The following is an 18,973-nucleotide window of genomic DNA, read 5'->3' as shown; positions in this document are numbered from 1 at the left end:
CCGCGGGGGGGCGGCTGGCCAAGCGGGAGAGGGAGGGGGCAGCAGGAGCGTCTGGCCACTCAGCGGCCAGCCCGAGGAGGACGCCGGGAGCCGGGCCGGGCCCGGGCGCCAGCCCTCCCCGTGGACAGGCGGCGCGGCCCTGGGCGCCATGTTGCGAGCCGCCTGCCTGGCTGGGCTGCTCCGGGGATAGAGGCCACATTGTTCCCACGCTGGGCCCGGCCGAGGGGCAGGCGGCAGCCAGCACCCCGGCTGTGCTCCCCGGGATCCCCTGCAGCGAGCCCACTCTAGCCGATGCCCTGGGAGGTTATGCCGTCAGGCTTGAGAGCCGGACCACTGGCTTGAACCCAGCCTTGGGTCCAACTGGCCACCTAACCCCGGGCAAGCCACGTCACCTCTCCTGGCCTCAGTTTCCCCATCAGTACACGGGACAGGGGTCTCAGCTCCAGCCACTCCAGGCTGCTGTGATGACACAATGAAAAATGCACACAGCCAGGCCGCGGCGAGGGGCCCAGGGTCGGGCTCCAGGCCCATCACCACACCCCACTCAGACCGTCACAAATCCACCAGTTTCACCGAGGCAAATCCTCCACCACAGCGAGGAAAGGTGACCCATGCCTGGCCTGGGTCAGTGGGCTTGAGGTTCTAACACAGGCACTCTCACTTGGAGATTTATCGGACCTGGTGGCCCTCTCCTGCAGGCACGGGCCGTGGCCGCTTGGCCAGCCTGCCCAGGTCTCTCCATCGGCCCTTTCTGTGGCCAGGAGCTGAGGCGATGACCACCAGGCTGTCCCTGTGCAGGGTGAGCCACAAGGCTGCCAGTGTGGGCAGGGTCCCCGGGCAGGCAGGGCCAGCTCTGGGGGTGGAAGGGACCGCGTGGAGTGACCTAGGCTGGGCCACCGAGGCCGGAGTTTGCTTGTGGGCCCTGGGTTGCTCCCCGGCTTACGGGCCTTTCTGTGGCTGGGAGCTCCCCCTGCGCCCCGGCTGCTGGGAGTACGTTTTATTTTAATACTGCTTTATGCCTGTGCAGAGACAGCCATGCCCAAAGCACAAGGCCGGGGCGGGGTGGGGGGGAGCGAGAAGGAAGAGGCCAGGAGGAGCCCTCTGATCTTCGGGCTCTGGTCTCACGCACGCGGCCACGTGACTAGCTCACCAGCTGATGCCAGAGACAAAGCAGGTAGGATTCCGATGCCACGCGCCCGACCAGGAACGCTGGGAATTCCATTCCAGGAACGGCTTGGCACGGCTGCCAACAGCCTGGCCCCGGGAGGAGAGGGTCCCCCACGATCCGTGGGGAAGGCCACTGAAAACTGCGAGGCCATTTGGGGGCCGCCCTGAAAGGAGGAGGTGGGCACCCTCCCTCATCCGGCCTCCCCGACACACACACACACACACACACACACACTCACACTCACACTATCACCACGAGCAGAAGTGGCCGCTGCTGTGCCCAGCTGGCTGCCCAGGAGATAAAGGCCTCCACCCCAAGGCCTGCGGGCCAGCGTGGGGTCCGGGACACAAGACATCAGCTAGGGCGGAGGGGCAGCCAGGCCCAAACCAGGCCCTTCTCGGATGCACTGCATGCTGTGAGGTTTGGCAGCCACGCCACAGTGCCGGGGCCAGAATCCCCATCCACAAGCCCTTCTCCTCCTGGCAGGGCGGGGAGGGCTCCGCAGGTGACATGCATGGACCCTGACATGCTCAGGACACACGTGGCCCTGCAGGCCAGCACCTGCGTGTCTGGTGCCTGCTCACGCCTGCTCGGAGCCCAGGGCTGGTGATGTGATATGCAACCCACCAGAGCGTCTCTTACTGCTAAAACATGGAAGACTGAAGCCCCGGCTCCATCATTTCATTATAATTTAAAATGTAATTATAAAAGGCTGATTTGAATGTAAATATCGCTCTTAAACACATGAAAGACGAATCTAGATTTAAGAGCCCCAAATCAGCAGGTAAATATTTCAGCTAAATGCTCTTCGTAACCATCTGAAATCCTAGAATTAAAGGAAGGGCGATTCACAGAAAAACCCAGCCCTGCCTTTAGAAACCGGGGCAACAGGGACAACATTCTTTTTTTTCATCTTAAGGGGAAATTCTATTACTCCAAAAACAGAAAAAGAAAATGTGGCCTTTACTTTGTACGTCCCATGCACACATTTTCTCACCACAACTACCAGGCTCATTTAGCAATAATAACCATCACCTCTGGGGTCATATATCTACTCAGAAAACCTCTTAGCCACTGATCCAACAGTGGGCCTGGCCGGCCGTTTGCAGAGGTGCCCGATTTATCCATCCACACAGATTCTGAGCCATCCCTAGAGGCAAGACTCCTGAATCCAGACTGAAACAAGTTTCCCGTCCAAAATTTCACAGTGAGACTTTGCAGCATTTTACTTTCAAACCCCTCTCCATTAAAACAAACAAACAAACAAACAAACAAAAAACCCAGTAAATAAAAGCTTGTGTTTTAGGGTTGTTCTGCCTCATGTCAGGAGATTTCAGTCTTTTCCATTTCAATTTTACCAACACTACTCGTGGCCTCAGAGACCGTTACGGTTACCCCCCAAAGAGAACTCTCTTCATAGCATTTTTTGGGGGGGGGTTAATGCAGAAGGTGAAACAGACCACAGCTAAGAGGTTCCAGGATTTTTGTTTTTTTAAAGATGCAACAGCAATTTTAAAAACAAAACCTCATTTTTGAAGCCAGATATTATAATTTGCCAACAGTCTTTGGGGTAAAGGGGAAGCCTGACAGGGAGGGGCCCCTCTTCGTCCACCCTGGTCAGGGCCACTCCCTCTTCTGTCCTCCACCTACCAGTCTGAGGACCCCCTAAGCTGGTGGGGGGTCTCAGCCGATTGTCCACCACGGCCTTCCCAAAGCCAGGAAGACTGATTCTCCGATGTTTCCATCATGAGCCCCAGCCTGATCAGTTCCTCCCGGAGTCCCTAACGTGAGCCTGGGATCCAGGCCTTGCTTCCCAGGGCGCCTTCCTGGCTGCACTGAAGCTGGACCTTGAGCAGAAGCCAGGGTCGGCAGCTCTAGCACCACCGGCAGCCACAGAGCAGGGAAGATGGAGGTGGCTCCTAAGCAGGCCTCAGAGTAAAATCCTGTTCCTTCTATTTCTTCAGAAAATGTCCATCCGGCTCAACTCTGGGCTGCCAGGCTTGTCCAGCTGGAAGGGTGTTCGAGAGACCATGTGTGGCTTCGCCAAGTCAGGCCAGATCCCAAGTTCATCGGAGAACGGGATTAAGGGAGGAGTGAAGGACACCAGAGAATCACAAATATTGTCCAAAATTGCTCTTGGTGGCTTTCCCCCCACCCCCTGGGGACAGACCCTTCCTCTTCTTAAACTCAGACAAAGTGAGTTTGTCTCACTTCCATTCTGCGACCTCCCAGCAGACAAAGGCCGACCAGGCCTGACCCGAGGGAGGCTCCATCCATCCCACGATCCAAAACCTGGCTACCTTTCCAGTGCTTGCCAACATGCCCCCGTGGCCTTGCAGAAGAAATCACAGAGGAAGAAAAAATAAACTTGTGAAAGTTTAAACTCCACTCGATTAAAAAAAAAAAAAGGCCAGACATTCCCACTGAAATTTCCCAAGAACCACAGGTCAGGGGACTTTCTTTTTTTCCTTTTCTGTAAATCTCATCCCTGACTGAGTTCTCAGGACCTGTGATGCTCAGACACTGGTGCTCCACTGGCCCAGCCAACGGGACACTGGTCAGCCCTGAAAATAAATATTTCATATAAAAGGTCCATTGTCTTTGCCCAGAGACAATTGTTGCTTTTTCTCCCTCCTCGGCTCCATAACATCAGAAAGCATGGCTGGTGCCATCTGGGGTTCTTTCTTGTTCCAACAAGATGTTTTGAGAAAGGGGAATCTTGCTGGGTCTTCCTGGATGATCAGCTAAGAGAGAAAATTCTCCCAAAGCAAGCATTTTGGTAAATGTTCGCTTGTATGGGGCCAAAGAACAATTAGCTCGTCAGAGTGGTGAAACCCTCCCATCCAACTGCTACCTGCATTGCCCGCAAGGAGGCTGGCAGCTGGGGTGGGCCACTCTGGACCCCTGAGTCAGGATGTCTTGCCCTGTCTTTCCCTGGTCAGCCCCCTGGGGCCAGCGCCCAGGTGGGCTCCTCGGGTGCCATCACTGGGGAGGTCTCAACTTCCTAGGTGCCGAGGAAGGGGCACCTCGTCCGTAAGCGCGTCCCTAAGCCAAGTCCCTGTGATAAGGGAAGTCCTGGCTTTGCAAGTTCCTGACAGTCTACGTTGAAAAGATCAAGGTTCACTTTCGCTACCACCTGGGGGGTGGGGATGGTAAACTCTCAGGTGTCCTTTCTAATGAAACCAAAACTAGGTTCCCTGCTTCTTAGAAACTCAAAAATATAATAATAACTAGCAATAAAAATGGCGATTACTATTTACAACGAAAACAATTACAACAGCCATTTACGGCGTCCCTGCCACGTGCCAGGAACCGTGGTCTGTGGAAATAATGTTGTCTGAACCTTCCGAATGACCCTCCTAGGTCGGGATTCTTATTCTTGCTCTAGAGCTTGGGGTGTAGTCCCGGAAGGTGATGCCACTTGTCCAGGGTCCCATGGTGAGCCAGGGGTGGGGGCCGGATGGGAGCTGCCTGGACGTGAGCTAGGACACCCCCTGTTTCACGGGATTTCTGCAAGGGCATTCTCTGTTCTCCCCAGACATGCAGATACACCCTCCCAGCCCGACAACAGCCAGGTGTGATGCTTTTAAGATGTTTTCCTGCCCGTCCTCTGGGGCCTCCTTCCCGTCCCGAGCACCGTCCCTCGCTTGGGGCACATGTCGGTTTCCCCAGACACCAAGGAGCACCCACCCAGGCAGGGTGACCGTCAGGGTGGGAAAAGCCCTCTGGCCCCTCCCTGGGCCCCACCTTCTGCCTTCCGGTCAGGTCTCGTCCACGCCGGGGTGAGGATGGGAGCAAGTGAGCCCCGTGCACGGCGTCATCCATGGTGACCACAGGGACCCGAAAGTAGCCCTGCCGCAAAGCTCCCTGCTGTTTCCACGGAGCCAAGCAAGATGTTGTCTGCACCTGTTCAGGTGGCGTGTGAGACCTGGGCAGCCAGCTTCACCCACGCCCTGGAGACGCCCAGGCCAGAATCGGGGGCCTCAAGTGGCCAGAGGCAGGGCACGGCAAGGCCCCAGTGCAGGCCAGGGGCCACGCCGGGCCCGGCCCTGGTTGAAAACAAAAACAAGAACACTAGGGCCATCCTCCCACCAGCCCGCCCCGGTCCATAAGACCCTGTCCCCTGCTTAGCACATTCTTTCCCTTAAATCCAGAGTGATAAAAACCAGACAGGCGCCAGTTTCATTTTCTGAACCTCGTCTTGTGGCCTCGTCCTCAAAAATACATTTTTATCTGGGTGAGACATCCCAACATAGTAAGAAGCCCCTGGCGGGACCCGGGTCTCCACTGGGAGTGTCCAGTGGAACTGGGCTGGCTCTAAGGACAAGGACAAAGGCAGGACAGGATGGCCTGGTGCCGAGGGAGGGCCTCCATCTGCGGGGCAGGCCCCGATGTTGGCAGTGGACTCTCAGCCCCATCACATTCCCTTTGCCCGGGGCACACATGGGGCAGGCGATGGGCCTCTGGAGCTGTGACGAACAGCAACCCCCGACTGAGTGGCCCTCGGATGCTCAGGCCTTGCCGTGCTCCCAGTGTCTGGCCCGTAGGCCCGTGGAGAGGGAGCAACCCATACCCCTTGTTTCGGGGTCTGTTTTAATCCTGAGGGATGCCCAACAGTCTGAGCAGAACGCCACACCATCCCTGCCCATCGTGTGCTACATTACGGGTCATCTGTGGACCTGGGAAAACGTCTCCCGCATTTTACAGGCAAGGCCCCGACAGAAGCTGGGCTCTCCGTAATTACTAACCCGTCACCGCCAATGCCACGGCAAGCAGCAGCTCCCGGCCGAACTGGCATGCCTTCTGCAGCTGCGCCCCGGTTTCTGCGATCACTCCCCAATGTCCCACCCCCGGGTTTCATGTCTGCTAACTGCCTCTGATAAAGTCATAAATACAAATGTAAAACAGGGGACCGAGGCAGCAGAGGATGGCCTAGCAAAAAAAGATGGCGAGGATAGCTCTACAGTACGAAGCAAACTTTCGGCCTCGGTGCCAGGTGGGCAAGACCTTCTTGAAGTGGTCTCCTTGTCCCTCTGGGTTCTCCCCTCGGATCTGGAAACCAGGCAGCCCGGGGAGAGGGAGGCATGAGGCAGGCCTGGGCTACTCAGGCCTCTGTCCACGTTCCCGGAAACACGGCCACCGAGTGCCAGCTCACACTCCGGGGTGTTATGGAAACAGGCCCCCCTCCCCATTATTTTGTGGTCAAGGCACCCAGCAAGGTTGTCCAAACCACATCAATAAGATGGGGGAGAGTAAAGGGGAAATCACACCTGCGATATGATCGTATCAAAAACCGGGTTAATCCCCCCCAGTTACAGGTTTCATTTTAACAGGATAGGTACACGCAAGTACAAACAAGCATTTGAAAATCCCAAATAGCGAAAACCAACAAACTAAAATAAAATGAACATAGTGCTGGCCTGCAGAGACTGCCTTGGCCTCTGAAGCCCAACTCTGAAGAAATTAATTTCAGTGTTACCTTAAAACCCTGTAATTACGGCCAATGAGCATTCCTCCACCCCCTTTCTTGCTCCCCACAAATTCCCCAGGGCTGCCGGCTGGGCCCGTGTGTGACCCACCTATAAAGGGGGATTTATTATGAAAAGTTATGAGTTGTTTTTCGTTTTATGCCACCATAAACAGCAGCTTCCACGCACAGGGCTTTCACTCCACCGGCCCAATCGGCAGTGCTTGACCGAGGGCCGCCCTAAACCAGCTCTCCATAAATGCCTGACCAGCAGAAAAAAATAAGAAGCACTGCTGGACTGTAGCTTCCAAGGAACCTTTCCGAACACATCTAATCTAAAAACAGATGTGTTCTCTTCTCCTTCTATTCTATGTAAGATGCCTGCTAACGGTATTTTATGTGTTCAACAAAATTCTCTCCGGCAAATGGCCTGCACACACCTGAGATCGGAAGCTGTATTTCACAAATTCCAAGTTCCAGAATTTTAATGACGGCCATGGAGTTCTTGCAAGCTGGTGCGGCTTCAGGTTCAAGAACAACCTCCTTCCCGGGTCCCCTGGTCTGTGGAAGGCCTGCCCTACAGAAGGGCTCTTCTTAGAAATCCCTTCATTAATATTTAAATATTCACTAAGTAGCGAAAGTGAGAAATGCACTTACCGGCCTCGAGAATCAAGAGTGAACCCAATCGAGACAGGGGCACTCTGCCCTTGTCGGAGGGACGCGCCCGGACGCAGCCGGCGCTGCGCTACCGTGCCCACGGCTGCACAGGCCCTCGGCCATCGGTCTGAGTCGTGGGTTCCAAGTGATTCTCTCCTTCACGCGGCGAAAGGGCAGAGAGCAAAGCGGTGCCATCTCCCACAACTCTTGGCAGGGTGGGACAGCTCCGGGACGGCGCGGGCGAAGCGCACGGCCAGGCCCCACTCCCCTGGTCCCGCAACGCGCCTCGGACCGCGCTGCTCCACTTCTCCTGGCTCCGGCTTCCCTGTGCTGAACGACCGGACCTCCCCGCAGAGTGGCCCGCAGGACACGATCTCCACGTCCGCGACCTGCGCCGCGAGGGACCTTTGTCCCGGACGAAAACGAAAGCGCGCGGGGCCGGGGACGCCCACGCCCTGCAGCGGAGGTCCGCGCCGGCGCGCCCCGCGACTTTCTCCAAGTTCACGTGCATCCCGGGGCTAGCGGCCGGGCTCCGCGGGCCCGAACTTCCAGCGCCGGGCCGTCGGGCGCGCTGCGGGGTGCGGACGGTCACCAGACGGCCGGGCGGCGCGGGCCCGGGGCACAATGAAAGCCGCCGGGCCGGCGGACCGGCGGGCGAGCGCGGGGACAACGCGGGCCCGGCCTCCGCGCGGCCGCTCGTCTAGTGCGGCCGGGGCGCCGAATGCGGCGGCGGCGGCTGGGCACAGACGCGCCGCGCGCCCGGTGCATGCTAATGGCCGGCGGCCGCGCCATGAATTATTCAGCAGCGGCGCGGAGAGGGCGAGCGCGGCGCGGAGGGCGGCCCGGCCCGTGTGTCCCCCGCCACTGCGAAGCCGCCGCGGCGACTTCCCAAACTTTCCCGGGTCGGCACCGAGGATGCGGCCCCCGCGGCGCCTCCGTCCCCGCCCGAGCGCGCCGGCCGCGCTTCCCCCGTTGCCGCCTATTTTATGTCTTTTGTCTCGGAGTTGGCACCTGTCCCAGAGAGCGCGTTTCCCTGCCCACCCCTTCGCCGCCGGATCAGGGCGGGGGAGGGGGTACGGGGGACCTGGAGAGGAGGGGACGGGTTGGGGGGAAGCAAGGCGCCTACGGCCCCGCAGCCCGGGGAGACCGCCCGGGGGCAGCGGCCGTGACGCGCTCCCGGGCGCCCCTGTTCCGCGGGGAGGTCAGGGATTCGGCTGTGCCCGGAATACCAACAAGGCCGCCCGGGGCCCCCGGCCGTGCCCGCTGCGGGTGAGGACCGGGCGCGGCCCCTCCCCGCCTCCCCGCCTCCCCCCCTCTCCGCCGCGCACCCTCCTCCCGGGGCCGGCGCGCGCGGGCGGGGCGGGCGGCGCGAGCAGCGGATTCGCCGCCCGGGTCCCGCGCCTGGGCCCGCAGCCCCGCGTGCGCGCCCCCGCGGGCACGCCGCCCCAGGGGCTCCCCGCCCGCGCGGTCCCGGCCGCCTGCCCCCGCGGGGTAGGGGGCACCGTGCCGCGGGGACTCATCAGCCTTCTGCTTCGCGCCCGGCGGCCCGCACGCCCCGGCCGCGGCCCGCCCCCGCCGCCCTGGCACCGAGGCGGCTGCCGGAGCGCGCTCGGCGGCTGCGCTCCGAGGCGCCGGCTGCCATGATTGCGGGCAGCGGGGCGCGCGCGCGCACGCTCGGGCCCGGCTTGGGGACCCGGGGCGAACCCACGGTCCCTGGCCTGACCGCAGCCCCGTGCGAGCCGCGGAGTGCGGCCAGGTCTCCAGGCTCATCCCTGCGAGGCTAGTGCTCGCCGTGGAGTTCTAGACGAGGCTCCGGGGCAGGGCTTGGGGTCGACGGTGGCAGCGGGCTTCCCCCGGGGCAGGGCGCGCACCAGGAGGACCCCGCGGCGGCTCGTCCCAACACTGCCCGCCCGGCTGCGGGAGGGCCGCGGTGCCCAGTGGGGTGGGAGGCGGGGTTCAGAGGATCCTGTGAAGTGGAGGGGGGCAGCGCACTGTGCCCAGAGATGGGGGGCGCAAGGTGCCTGGTGGAAGGGGGGCCCTCACGGTGCCCGGGGAGGCATGGGATGGGCGGGGGCACCATGCCCGGAGCCGCTGCCCGGCTCCAACCTCGCTCTCTTCCTTCCCCGCAGAAACAACTTCCTGCTCCCCCGGCCCAGGGCGCAGGAGCTGCGGGGAGAAGTTCTAGGCCGCAGCTTTGCTATCTTGGAGCCGGACGACGACACTGCTGCCCACGGGCCGCGCGGTTCCTAACCGCGCCCTCTCCCGCGGTCGCGACCAGCCGGGCTCCAGGGTCCGGACACTGGTTAGAGTGACAAGAAGGCCGCAGCTGCTTTTTCTGCCTGCTCCGCAGGAGCGCCTGAGTGGTTTCTGGCGCATGGGGACGCCGACACGGGGTCGCTGTGCTCGGACCCCATCCCCCTGCCTGGACATGCCCTCTCTCGGAGCCAGATGGACCTGGTTGTCCCCGGATGCCCGCGACAGGGGCCCGAGAGAAAGAAGGCCTCCTGGGCCCCATCCCAGTGTCTCTCTGTGCCTGTCTCCCCGCCCCCCCCCCCCCAAGCCGGCCTTGGCATTCTAACCAGTGTCCCTTGACGTCACATCTCGCCATTTCTGTCAACCAATTGAAACTTGCCCGTTGTCATAAAAATATATATACTTTTTATGCCATTGGTAAATTCAAAAGTTCCTCGTGTGCCCTGCTTCCCAGGAAACTTCATTCCACCTTGGATTGGATGGCCCAGGCAGGGGCACTGGCCATGGGGCGAGGCTAGGCTGGGGCAGCTGGAGCAGCTCGGCCAGGGCCTCTGTTGCCCACTGACCCACCCTGGAGGCTCCCTAGACCCCCATGACCTTGGCCTTGAATTGTGCTAGACACACACACACATCACTGCCACCACCGTATGACATATGATTTGGGGAGGGGGAAAAAACAGGATCCATTAAGAAATCTTCCAAAATTACTTTCCTATGTGTTAGAATCTTACTGTGGCCTCTTCTTGTTAGAGATAGCTCCCCGCCCCCCGCCCCCATGAGAAAATTCAGTTTTAGAAAGTGGAGTAGAAATGTTTTCTGGTTAATCTTTTCACCGAAATCCTGACCAACTTTCACTTTCCATGGCTGCTGACACCAAGCCGAGAGAGCCGAAGCAGGGGTGATTTCTCAAGGGGGTGGGTTTCACTCTTTCCCTGAGGAAGGTCCAGGGTGGCCCTCCCAGCTTCCAGGACTATGGGGTCCAGCTTGGGAAGCCCAGGAATTCTGTGCTCCTCCTTCCTCTGAAAAGGACTCCGAAAAGGACAGCCTGAGACTCAGGAATGCCGGACCCACGTTCTAGCAATACGGCAGAGAAAAACAATCTCTCTTGTCCTTTATAATTTCCTTCACTATTACAGTTCCCAGCCCTGACTAGGACGTGTGGAGTAAGAGGACACATTCCCACGAGATGATTATGTGTAGGGCAGTCCCCCAAAGCCACACAGATCCTGCTATCATCCCCCCCCTGCTCCGGCCACGCCAAGGAAGAACCCAACCACTAACTGCCATTATAAATTCCCCCTTTCCCCATCTTTACTGTATGGTTCAACTACTTTATAAAAAACATATTAAAGACATTTTGTGGTTTAGCAACGCTGGGGACTCTAAAACAACAGAAATGCTTCGCAGACTGGGCTGAAGGCAGAGATCTAAACGCTGTAAGTACCAGGCCCCTTTGATACCAAATCTTGTTTTTCCAAAATAATGAGCAAGCCTGGTAACAACCAAACGGGGATTTTGAAAATAAATATCTGGTTACTATTCTCATGTAAAACCATTCCCAAGTGCAAACTCTAGAAATGCTTCATACCTTTGAGATATGTTCACACACACACACAAATACTACAACCAATACACCCAACAACCACACTATAATCTATTTATAATCACTTTCCTAAACACTATAAATATTATAACTAATGTGATATATGTTGTGTGATTAAATGGGTGGATTAAAACATTGAATTAAAAAAGCCACAAAGAAAAAGAGATTATCTTCCATTATGCCACTTACAACTTTTGTTCCATTGGCACAAATACAAATTTGACAACTGTATCATTACTGAAGGCAGTGACTAAATGCCAGGATATTAGCTTTGTAATTTTCACCTGAAATCATTGTATAATCATAGCGGCTTGCTAACCTTTTTATTAGCTGATTTTTTTTTTCTGGCTTTCACACACAGTAATAAGTTAATTTAATGCCTTTTTCCTCCTCCCAGTTTTTATTTGGTAAAACAAGAAATTGGGTGAGTCAGAATAATATTCAAGAACACACACTCTTTTTTATCCTCTCTCTACTTGGCAAGGATTTACATATAATTTGGTTGCAAATTCAAAAATCAAATTCTGCTTTATGCAAGGAAAATAATAGCACTCAGGTAATTCTATTGGGTATTTTTCAGGTTTCAGGTTTTTAAAGTCTCTTTCCAACTCGCTATCACATTATATTATTCAAAGTAAATAATATTAAAAAGCGTGCTCACATTAGCTAAACGGAAGCCTGGGAATTCACTTTGTTGAAGAATATGCTGATGGACAGCTTTCCTAGAGGAAGAACTTGGTCTCTGCCTGTGGGCCGCACCATGTCCGCGGTCAGATATTTGAAAAATAAGTTCTAGGGAGGCTCTCGCTATACCAGGATGTTTATAGTATCAGCCTTATACAGTTATTTTTTCCTGATTTCTCCCAAGATTTGCCTAATGGGAATGCGGCCGGCCACTTCCTGCTATGCCCCGGCTCAGCCTTCGGCCGAAGCCCAGCCTCACAAGGATGGGGCACTTGAGAGTGTAGTTTCCCTTTTCTTAACCTAGCGACGTTTTAATAGTTTAAAATTTTCGGTATCCAAGACATTACAAGGACTTAGTAAACAGATGCATTTAACCTAATTAAAGCAAGCAGGATGAGTGCGAGTGAAAACTTACACTTTCACTGGGGTTTTGGACATTCGACTTGCCCACCCAAGACTCTCATGCTTTTAAAACTAGCCCGGTAAACCGGAGATGGCCAGTTTGTGGCAGCTCGTGGGTAAGATGCCACTTCTTCAGTCATCCCAGACAATGTGTCCTTTTGAGCAGCCTCTAAGGAGCTCTGGGTACCGTGTGGAAAGGCAGAACAGGCTTATGATTTTTTTTTTTTCTTTTTGCCTTTGTCTCCAAGTAGTTTGTAGGTTTGGGATTCCATTTTGATACCTCTCTTTCATAATAACTTGTACTCCTACTTTGTGAAGCCTTCATTTTTACTCTCAATTATTTACCCAAAAACCTATTAATTAGTATCAATTTACCTTGGGTAAGCATTTTTTTTTTCTTATGGAGAGAGTTCAGGAGAGTGGACAGAAGCCTTCAGAGCAGTTAAACAGTTTATAGGGTCTCAGGCTGGTTAAGGAAAAGTGAGCAAGCATCCGCAGAAAGGATTCTTTCCTTCCACACATAATGAAGCGTTTTTCAAAATCTTTTGCTTTAGTTTACTCAGTTTTTGAGTTAACTAGCAACAGAAATGAAACTCTGGCCATGGGACAAGCATATGTGAGGAACAGAGCACAGGGCAGGATACTGCATTACTAGTCAAGCCTCCCCTTGCAAAAAAAAAAAAAAAAAAAGCATGCTAGGAGAGCATTTCTATATCTTCTTTCTTTAAAAAAATATGTAAATATATATATAGTGTGTATATATATATATATATATATATATATATATAAATATATATACACACAAAGAACAGACTTGTGCCCGCAGCTGACAGTGATCAGTTGCATGCCGGGTGGAGCTCCACACCCATGCAATCACCTGTCTGGTTAGAAACCTTCTGTGAGCAGCTTTTTTATCATATTTAACACATTTTGGAAGTCCACACGTTCACTTTCCATGGTGTCACCTGTGCATATGTATCAAAAAAAGTCTATCAACCCTGAGAGCATTCTTTAAGGAGTTAATTAATATTTTTCAATTAATAGGGGAGCTTTAAACAACCAGAAGTCTAAATTAATGTGATCATGTATATAAATATGTGACTCTACTGTATATTATACATACATGTTAGTATGAAAAATTTTCCCTTACAGATGAGGAATTACAATGAATATTTTTCATTCCAAACTAGTAACAACACAAATCAGAAAATATGAATTAAAGATGAACGGCCAATATCCCTGGTTATATATGCATATATCAAATGCCAAAGCTACATTCTTGGCTTCATATAAGGAATGAGAAAAAGCACAGGACAAACTAAATTTTTAAAAAATCAATACTACCTTTCAAAAAGATGGGGGTGCTGAATTTATTTATTTAGGTTGCTCAATTCTGCAATTTCTAAAATGGAATCATCATAAATTGGGAAATTAACACTTTTCTGAAGAATCTATTGTATGGCTCATAGCAATTTTTTTTAGCAGTTAAAGATATATTAGAATTTGGACTTTAACAGCTTCTGGTAGAAGGAGGTACCAATTTCCACAAGAATTAAAAGACATCAGAAAACCTGAAGAGTTTCACTCCCTCAATTTTCAAGGAATGCCTTCCTTTCATAGTTGAAAAGCCTCGATTTTTTGTGAAGAATTTTTTTGTATCTTATCAATCCTTTATAGGGGCCTGAAATAGTCATTATTCTTTTTGAATTATATCTAAGCAGAATTTAGTTATTAAGAATTTAAAGCAATTTTAAACTTTAAAAACTGTTAAATGTTTTTTTTTTAATTTAAATAATGCCGAAATGCTAATGTAAGTCAGTTGAAATTTTTTCTTCTCCACAGATGAAATGGGAATTTTAGTATCATTTCTTAGCCCTTCAGTCAGCTAGGTAAATTATAAGCCCTCTAGAATAAAGAAAAAACAGAAAGGAAATAAACCCTGATTTAGAACTCATATGGTTCAGTGCTAAATTGCAAGGGACAGCAGGAACTTTTTTAAAAAACCAAGATTTTACAGATGACTTCTTTAAAATGGTTCCAACAAAACCTAAACTGCCTGCAAAATGAACCCATATAGAATGAGGGACTTTTGGGGGGGTGGGAGTGTCAATTACAAATTGTTTGAAATTTGACCACAGTGGTCTTATTTATTGAAATACTCCCATTTTATTTTTTTAAATCTAACATGATTTCACACAACACAAGTACTTTGCTTTATGCATAATGACACTTTCATTTTCCCGACTGCGTGTAAATATCATAGCTTTTAGAGCCGGTTAACAGAAAGACAAGGTTAAAGTTGGATTTTTCATATACGTCCTTTCTACAGAAAGTGAAGAAATGTCTCACCTAAATTTATCACTGCAAGACAAGATAATTTTTAATGGCTGCAAAAAAAAAATGCTAAAAAAGAAAGCCAATGCTTTTGTTCTGTTTTGTTTCTTGCTATTTATAGAGCAACTTTTGGTGTAATTCCTAATTTTAAAGGAACTTGAAGTTCATTTTTTTTTTAACCAAAAGAAAGTGGTCATGTAAACAATCAGACAATAGGCGACATTAATCTTGAAAATAAGAGTCTATATAATTTTTACATGATGAACACATATTTTTTAGATGTATTTGAAAATAATGAGAGACGTGGACAGGCATTTTCACTCCTGTGCTTGGCTTTCAACGATGCTCAGAAGCAAGGATTTTTAACTCTCATCAAGGATTTGTGCTTTTGCTAATATCTTAGCCATTGACCAGTTTTTCAGCTCTGTATTCTAAATAGGCTACAAGATCCTGCTTCCAAAGTCCTTCCCAGTCTCGGTGTCTGAGAGAAGGCAGGGGATGCAGGCACCACCACCTCCTTCTTCCCTCACTCACAACTTCTCTGATATTGGCAGTCTCTCACACACAGAACGCCGGAAATTTCGAGGAGGACCCCAAGGCTCACTGGGAAACTTCTTGTTCTTGGGAAAAAACTTCTCAGCTCACACCTGGATCTACAGATTCGGAAAAATTAACCAGCTGTAGCCAAAAACCAAAACACTCAACCACCCGAACACAGCCTACAAGAAACACAGAGTTCTTTGACGTGACAAGAAGACTTATAAATAAAATAGCTCCAAGGCAGACAGGCTGAATGAGCCTTTCAAGACAGCCTGTTGGTGCCTCAAACTTGAATATCAGAACATTAAAATGCTGGCAACATGAGGATAATATCCTAGGATTTGTGTGTATGTGTGTGTGCGTGCGTGTGTGTGCATGCACTCCCATGTACGTTTGTGTGTCTGCATGTATGTGCGTGTATAGAAACACAAGTTTTGCTGCCCTTATGGTTTGGGGCCGACTTGAGGTCCTGGTGGTGAGCCCCGAGCCCAGAAGAAGGGCAGGCCCTACCTGTATTCTTTTGGGGTCACTCCCTTTTTCATGACACATGTGCAAACACCAAAAGTCAGTGAAAACATAACCTGCTGTAGATAACAAGGACCTACCTCAGACATAGAAAAACTTTCCCTGCAATGAAAAAAAAAAAAAAAATGTGTTTTGTGAATGGCAAACCAAGCTGACCTCATTCGGCGTCGTCAGGACCAAAGGGGCAAGGCCAGCTTTGGGGAGTGAGGCTAGGGCCCCGGGGCTGGGGAGGGGGTTGCTTTCGACCCTGCAGCTCTGGAAGCAGGGTGAGCCTGATCCCTCAGGAGAGGAGGTCAAATTTTGTGGATCTGGCTGGGGTTTGGGCCCCGCAGATCCCTACCCAAGCCAGGCTGGGCAAGGCGGCAGACAGAGCCTTGGACCCTGGGATAGACATTCCAAGCTCTGGGTGTACATGCCAGGAGGAGGAGGGTCTCCAAAGCATCAAATCCAATCCCCCAAATTGGTAGCCATCTTGTTATCACGATCAAGGGCTTGAGGGCACGAGGATGCTCTGTATCTTGTCCAAATTCTCACCATGCTCAGCCCGCACCCTGCTTGTACCATTGCAGGAGGTTTCGATACAATTCAAATCAACAGAAGCTCCCCAAGAATTTAGTCAGTGCCAGGTACCACTGAACATTTTCAGAAAGCAACGACTCAGTGAAGGTTTTCCCTAAGGGAACAAGGATGGCATCTCGTGTGGGTGGAGAACAAGCATTTTGTCATTTATGCAGCGTGTTCTGAGCCCCGTCTCATGTGATCCTCACAACCCGTGTGGAAGACAGAACAAGAACTGTCAGACCTCCTTAAAGACCAGAGAAACTGAGGCCCAAGTGGCTGCAACAGTGACTTGGGCACAATATTGCAGAGGCCTGGGATCCCCCAACCCCTGCACACACACACACCACTTTATTATTTTTGCTTTTTTTTTTTTTTTACGGAAAACATCACCACCCACCCCTTTGCACTCATGCACACATAGGCTTATTTAAAGGTAAGAACAGTTCCCAAGAAAAACAGCACTCCATTGAAATCTGGGTCCCAGAACTGCCTTGAGCCGGCCAGCTTTGGCGATCCCCTACTCCCGCAGCCAGCTCTGGTCATCTGAGGCGTCCACCCTTCCCTGCCAGGTGCATCCTGATCACCCCCTCAAAGTTGGGCTGGACGAATCAACCTCCGGTGTAAAATCACATACTTGAGCTCCCCGTGCTGGGCCTGCCAGAGTCTCGCAACAAAGCCGCCTCACCAGAGCCGAGGGGTCACGATGCCCTCTGTCCACCGCCCTTTCTGTTGGGGTCCCAACACCCTGCAACAAGGGGCTCCCCAGGCAAGCAGCCAGGGAAGCTCCGAGGCCCCACCTGAGTCTTCCCCGACTTTCAGCCCTCTGTGAACCTGCCAGGCCCCTGCCCATGGTCTCAATATAAAAGGCCAAACAGGTGACAAGGAAGACCTGGGAAAACCGCAAAGTCCCGAGTCAGCAAGGATCTCTAATGACCGGCTCCCTGGGGAGAGGCTCACGGTAGCAGTTCTCTCCTGGAGGGGCGGCCAAGGTCCTGGACCTGGACATCAGCATTCTGCAGGGGCAAATGCAGTCTGATCAGATAGCTATTGATCCTCAGAAACGAGAAAGGACAGGTGATGCTGCAGCAGTGGGGGGAGGGGACATGACAATGAGAAAGGGATAAGGAAAGAGGGAACCGGGTTATCTAGGAAATGGTTGTAGCGAAGGTGATGCTAGCAGGGCCCGTCTCCCCAGGGTTTCCCTTTCCAGCAGAGATCTGCACCACACCGAGAAATTCCCAAAGCACCTGCCTCCCCCCGGCTCACGGTACACACCCCAGCTCATCCTCAGGGCAGCAAGGCATGACCCTAAACTCCAGAACACCGCCTTCCGGAAGAGCCAAATTCCACATCAGAATATTCCACCGCCCCACAAACAACAAGCTCAGAAACAAACCTAACATTTTAAAAAGTCTCTCTGGCAAAGCCAGGTGAACAAAAACCATGAAATAAACGAGGCACGGGCCAGAGGGCCTGCCTGGCTTGGCCAAGAACTTGAAGCCACCCTGTTCATTTTCAAAGGCAAAGTCTTTCAAGACTCCTTTCTCTTGCTTCCTTTTCGCACCTAATTATAAGAACACGGTGCTTTAAAAAAACAAACAAACAAAAAACCAGACAAAAACCTTAAAAAAAAAAAACAACAAGTTACAGGGAGCTAAGTCTCAAAAGCTGCTTGGGATAAAAATTATAACTTTGTCCAACATTTGAGGAAAAAACAAAGAACGCAGAGGATGATGATCAAGGCTGAGTTTAGTGTCAACTGCCTTCATCACGTCGGGCCTGACGGGTCTCACCTAGAACTAACTGCCCCCAGACTCTGGAAAGGTAGTGATTTGGAGGAAAAAGAAGGGCTGGGAGGGGTCAGAGGCAAAATCCCAGTGCAGAAGGGTTTGAAGGTTCCTGCTTCCCCTCTCAGGGGACACTGGATTGTGCTTTCCTGCAGCACCTTTGCTTTCCGACCTGCAGGATTCCCACAGAAACGAGAAGCAGAGAAAGGAAATCAAGGCACAGCGGACCTCTCCTCTGCACCTCCGCCGGCGGCTCGCGGTCCCTAAGGGCCCTGCAGAGAGGCGCCTCCAGCCGGGCTCCCGGCCTGGGACGCGGGCAGCAGTGTCGTCGCGGCCCCCCCTTCCCCCGGGTGACAGGCGCCCACGCAGCCGCGGTGGCCGCCTGGGGTCCGTCCTCGGACCAGCGCATCCGCGACCGGGCCGGGCGGCGAGGCCGAGGCTAGTCTGGTCCAGGCGGGTCCGGGTGGGGCAGGGGACTCGACTGGGTCCGCACCGGCTCTGGAGGCCGGGAGGCCTCGCGCGCCTCCTCCAGGCAGCCCCCCCCCCCCCCCCCCGGCTCCCAGCGGGGGCGAGGCCGAGGCAGGGCCAGGGCCGGGCCGGGTGGCATCAGGTCTGGAGCCTGCGGTCCGCATCGGGTGGGGAGCGGAGCCTGTGGCTGGGTCCACGTGGCCGGGGGGTCCTGAAGTCTGAGCCTGATTCGGGGGCCGGGGTCGGGTCTGCAGCCAGGCAAGGATCGGGGTCCAAGCAGGGGTCCCGGTCCGGGGTCCGAGACCGAGCCGGGGTCCGGATCCGCGCTGGGGTCGTAGGGTCCGCGGTGGGAGTCCTTGTCAGACTCCGGGTCCGAGGCGGGGCCGGGGTCCGCGGCGGCGGCGGCACGCGCCCCAATTAGCCGCGGGCGGGCGGCGGGGCGGCCCCATTGAGGGCGAACAAAGGGCGCGACCCCGGGGTCAGGGAGTCGCGGGCCGGCGGCCGCCGCTTGGTGGGCCCGCCCT

This window comes from Hyperoodon ampullatus (assembly GCF_949752795.1).
Source record: "Hyperoodon ampullatus genome assembly, chromosome: 11".
NCBI lineage: Eukaryota > Metazoa > Chordata > Mammalia > Artiodactyla > Ziphiidae > Hyperoodon > Hyperoodon ampullatus.
The sequence above is the reverse complement of the archived record's forward strand: the minus strand, read 5'-3'. Positions refer to the sequence as shown.